Raw genomic sequence first — 6155 nt, forward strand, 5'->3', positions numbered from 1 at the left:
AATTTTTATTTTTTATGTTTCCATGGTAACAAGTTGGATTGAAGTTTTCATATAGGGTGGGTTCACTTATGGAGTATAACAAATAAACTGTTAAATATTTCCTTGCCAAACATTGCATAGCCATATATAAAGTACATACTGAACAGGTGCCATTTGATATTAAGGAGTTTTAGAAATGTTCATTTTAGAATTTCCATTGCAGCTATTTTGACATGGCCTAAGAAAAATGTTGGGTCAGTTACCTGGTTTGGGACCATAACATGTTAAAATGGGTGGGGGATATAGATGACTTCGTTGACTATACGCTTGTTTCTTGTAATTTGTCATTTGTTTGCATAAAAAAAACCCACAGAAACACACGTTTTACTTTCATATGGATGCGACCATGGTGGATCTTTTGTTGGTAAACAATGTATGTTTCCTCAAGAACTTCTCTTGACTCATTACATACAGAATTGCACATTTACTTGTGGTTACTTTACAGACAGCTGACGGGGGGATATTTCATCTTTCTGATGACTCTTGTTTTAGTTTGTTATAACCATAGTTTATTATAAGCATGTGTACAGCATATATATACATATGGCCGGGACTCCCCCCCCCAATTTGTTATATCTGTCAGTTTGTTATAAGTGTGTTTGTAATAAACGTAGTTTACTGTATATAGATAGATAGAAATATATATATATATATATATATATATATATATATATATATATATATATATATACCGTATATATTCTATTATGTTTGATGTTCATGGAAATGTTTCTGTGGAGACGTAGATGTATATCTTGAGGTGATCAATTCAAGAGAAGTTCTGGTCACATTTGTAATAAGAATTTTCATTAAGTTTGAAAGGCTGGACATAAAATTGTTTATATTGTTCCATAATTCAGGTATGCATGTTACAATGATATTCCGGTATGTTAAAGACATCAATTCACCAATTTGAATTCCTGCTACGTAAGTGTGTACCTTGTCCTGTGTCATCATCACAAACACTGTTTTTGAGAGAGTCTTTTGTGTGTTAGCAATGTGTGTGTGGTGAGCTTCAGTTTGTTTGTTTGTTTGTGTCCCAATAAGGTTTTCGTTCAAATTTATTGCCATTTAATAGCTGGAGGCGTTACCATGGTGTCACACAATAAGATATGATGAAACGGAAGTTCAAGCTTATTTCTGGTTCCTCCTGCTGTGATATTGCTAGAATACTGCGAAAAGTGGCATAAATACATACTTACTCACTCCCTGCCGTGTCCATGAATTTGAGGTATGAAAACAAAGATATTACATTGACCAGTCAAAAGTAACTTTTCTGAAAATATATACCGGTACTCAAGTTGTTACAGGAATATAGTTGTAATGTTTACTTCATGAATGCTCATGGCCAGTAGCTATGGCTAGAGATGATGAATGTTCTATTTATCTCAAATAAGTGTTAGGAAAACGGCATTACCATATTTGCCATAATAAGTGCAAAAGGCTCTTCCATAATTGACAAAAGGGGACACATACCGGTACTAAAACTGTACACAGCGAGATAAATTTGTTCTCAAGAGATTGAATGTTAGTGAACAACGATAATTGATGAAAATAAACCTTTTTCAATTATAGTAACTAGACGATTATGTACCCCAACTGCTCTGTTGATGTCTATGAAAAAATGTGTAATATACAAAAGAAAATATGGGGTGTTATTGTAAATTTTCAGTCTTAGTAGGGACCTCTTGGAAACGTCTTTTTACAGAATGTTAGTGAGGGTTCGCTTAAATTGGTCATTACGGTACTTGTATTTCTTTGTCAGATTCACCTTATTCTTTGTCAGTCCTTTGTGTTCCATGTGAGTTGAAATGGACTTTAATTGCATGGTCAAGATCATTTAACTTGTATTGCAATCTGCCATGTGTGTGTGTAGGTGTATGGATGCTTGTACTAGTCCGGAATTAGGCTGTTTTTACAGTGCTAGGCCACCAAGACACCATGCCACAATATAACATGGATAACTAGGACACGTTATAGCTAAAATGGATAGAATTATCATTAAACCGCCCACATGTTATCAGAAATGAGCGGGCCACTGTCACTTGAAAATGCCCTCATATATTGCTTGACGACGGGCTGTTATCACACCTGTTGTTAGGTGACGTCATAGGATAGGGATCGGTGACGTCACGTTGAATAGTGATGTCATCTGTTTTGTTCTATGACGTTTCCATATTTGTAAAAGTGGGTCAGTGACAATCGTGTTGATTGCAGTACATATTTCAAAACCGATATTGTTGTTTCTTCTTATTTGATAACAACTTCCATCTATTTAAGCAATAATAACGGTAACGCTATTTTTCAGGGCATTATCATTTGCAGAATCCCTCGGTGTTTTCAACTTCCCTCCTTCATCGGGCAGTTTATGGAAGACCTCAGGCCTCTGCAAATGATAATGCCCTGAAAAATAGTGTTACTCTTCTAGTATACGGACTCCAACCATTCCTTGTTTTATCCACGTAAAGCCGAGTGCAAGGCAGTGTTACAACAAGTAACATCTTTTCACATCTTTTGGTGTGACACGGCCAGGAATCGATCCACCGACCTGCTCTTCGGGCAGATGTTTGTTGTGTGAATTGTCTAAAGTTGATTAGGCTGTCACAGTATGTGATTGTGTGTCTTTGTATACATAGTCCTTGAGTGTTACTCATACAGGCATATGTTTGCCTTGCAAAGATTTGATCCTTAAAATGCCACCCTTGTATAGATGGAATATTGCCAACTGTGGCATAAAACAGCATTCTCTCATTTGTCTGTTTGTCAATACTACTTTGACCTCAAGGTCAAACAGGGTCCACTTGCACAAAGCCATCTTAGTGCTACAATCCTTAAGATCACGATCTTAGGCTTCGGCTACAATCTAAAAGCCGCCTTACAATCGCGTTAAGATCGGTTTGGGCTAGTGGAATAGGACAATTGTATGGTGATTGTAAAGTTGATTGTAGCCGCCTAAGATCGATTGTAACTAAGATTGTTCTGTGCAAGTGGACCCAGGTGTGTGGATGGATGGAGTGCTTTGAATGTGATTATATATGATTATTGTCAATAGAGTGATGGTAATCTCTGTAAACTCATCTCACTTTTTATCTTGGGTTAAACATATTACCAATTTTATTTTTTTGGATATTTTTTTCATTCTGAATTATGGATACATGAGGTCACTTTCCATTCAGCTTCTATAAGAATAGCCATTACAACTGAACATGTTGTCATATAGTTTGTACTTGACAGCTTACATGGCATGAAAAATGTGTGATGCTACATACATTTAACAATCTATTCACTGTGTGTTAACCATATGCAATGGCATTATCATCTCTCCATGTCAGAATGATGAGATCTGATTAGTCCATGTGATCTTGATAAAATACTGTGTAACCTGCCTTGGAGGGGAATAAATTTCTCAGCGGGAGAATAAATCTCTTATACCCCGCCAGGAGCAATACAGGCTGCACGTGGATTTCTGAAAGGCAGAATAAATGCCTTATGCCCTGCTTTATAGCAAAAAGCCACAAGCTTTTTCTGATTCAATGGAAGTCATGTGAAGTTAACCTCAGCTCGATCAAACAGCTGTTTTCTATCAATTTGAATTTGTGTTAATTTCTTTACAATGTCACATTAAAACATGTCGGTAAGATAATTTTGTTGTATTAGAGCTGGGACGGGTAACTTGAGTACTTGGGCAACTATTTAGATACACATATAAAACGATCTGGTCGTGTATACATTGAAGTTCAGCCTTTATTCAAACCTATAAGTGAGTGAGTTTGATTTTACGCCGCTTTTAGCAATATTTTAGCAATATTTCTGGGACACCAGAAATGGGCTTCAAACATTGTCTTCGGCGTGATGAGCGTACGCTTTAATCACTAGGCAACCCGACCGCCCCTTCAAACCTATAAAAGTGAGAACGAATGGGTGCATAGTCAGAAAGAAATGCAAGCATTACTGACTTGTCGTGTAACTATAGAGTTCTGGATAATTTTGTCATTAAACAATATATCACGTGACAAACCATAGGTCCGGGTAGCCCTGTGGTTACCCGGGTCCTTCTCAGTACCCGAGTTACCCATCCCAGCCCTAATAGTCTACCCCATCCTCAATTATCCAGTGTACTACAGTCTGTGCCAAATACTTTTAAGGCTACTAGCCCGAAGTTGACATTAAGCAATATTGTTTGTACATTTTGATGTTATTATAAGACTTTCCAGCAGAGCTTACGAGGCCAACCAGAATCTTACAAGCCCCAGTTCTCAGACAAGTGGCGGAAGCCGTAGACTGGATATCTCCATTCTTTTATGATAAGCACCTGCACTCAATCACCACCATGACCCCATTTGTCTTATCCCAACTTAGCACAGAAACAACCAATCAAAATTAGTCGAGCATAGATACGAGTTCACTTCCCTGTGGGCACGAAACCCTAAATGAGAGACTGTTATCATGGTTATAAATTGTCTGTTAATTTTGAAAAACATGTTTCTAAGTATTGAGATGGGGGAGGGAAGTCCTTATGCTGTCTTATTGGTCCAGGGTATTTATCACAATAGAATGTAGATATAATACCCTGGATAACTGAGGATGAGTCTACCTCTGTGTATTATCCCTCTACGTTCTAGACAAGACACATGTCTACTTAACTCTTAGTGTTGATTGGGTAGACCAGTTGCTTCAGTTTCTGCTCGTCATGCCATAGGCGTTGGTTTTATTCTCGAAATAGGTACAATGTGGGAAGACCATTTCTGGGTTCCCCTGCCATGATATTGCTGGATTATAGCTAAAAGTGGCGTAAAACCACACTCACTCATTCATAAGAAGGATTGCTTTTGTTTGTGTGAGGTTGATTCGGATAAATGACAGTGAAGAATGACAAAGTAGATATTATTCATCATAAAACTTGAGTTATCATATTTCAGGGACCACAAGTATGTTGTTAGACCAGTAGTTTACATAAGAGGGTTCTGATGGGGCATACTGCTTAGCGTAAAACGACTAAAAAACCTATTGTAAACGTAAGATGAGTAAAATGTTTATTGTAAACTTGTCCCATTGCACTAAGTTGAAAAGCACGGAGCAAGGGACATAACTCTGTAAAAAAGTTAATATATGGCTCCAATTTTTGAACTGACTGAGATACTGACAAGTATCTCCCATATGAGCATGCAAACTTATATTCAAGTGATTTCAGTAATTTCTGAGAACCTGTCGCCATTTCACACAGTATCACTAAGTTGAAAAGCACAGAAAAATGACACAATTTTCAAACTCATTTAAGATCATGGCCAGTAATATCAGTGTGAAAAATTTCATTTCTCTAACTTAAATAGTTTTTGAGAACATTTGTCCTGTTTGAGAAGCAAAAGGATGGAAAGGAAGGACGGATAACTCCGTTCCTATATACCCTGCCTCACTTTGTTGTGGGGATAGTAAAGACTACCAATACTGACAAAAGGGCCAAAATTTTACTGGCCCACCCACCATCCCCCTACATATCAGGACCCTCATTGAAGATTCAAATGATTACCAAGTGTTAAGATCTGCAACACGTGTGCCACATTTCCACTTACAGAAACCTTGACCAACCATTAATCTGACCTCAGTATCTTGTTCATTCTGCTTGTTGTATTCACATGGGTTGTGAAACCCGTGCTGTTGTGTTCAAATAATAAAACCTGGAAATTATATTCTAGTTTCTTCTTTCATTTGTTGTTTAAAGCCACGATATTCCAGCAGAATGTTGGGCCTGTAAATAGTTGAGTCTGGACCAGACAACCCCATGACTGACTTCATGAGCAACATCTCACACCACCCGGGTACAGATCTGAGTTAGAATAGATCTTCAGGAACCCATGGCCCAGTCATCTAAGGCGCCGTCATTCCCTGTGCAGAGTTGCGTCACTTGGGCACACCAGAAACCTATGATTGTGGGTACAAATCCCAGTTTGCCCCAATTATGTTTCTAGGTTTGTCAGCACCATACCCGTGCTTGTGGGTTTCACCGAAGGGGTAAATGTCTGAGACCTGCATCACATCAGGCTTTCCTCCCACATTAAGCTGACATGCCATGATATAACTGGAATAATTCTTGTCATAAGAGGCGACTAACTGGGTCG

This window comes from Haliotis rufescens, unplaced genomic scaffold (assembly GCF_023055435.1).
Source record: "Haliotis rufescens isolate VD_foot unplaced genomic scaffold, xgHalRufe1.0.p SCAF_19, whole genome shotgun sequence".
Taxonomy (NCBI): Eukaryota; Metazoa; Mollusca; class Gastropoda; order Lepetellida; family Haliotidae; genus Haliotis; species Haliotis rufescens.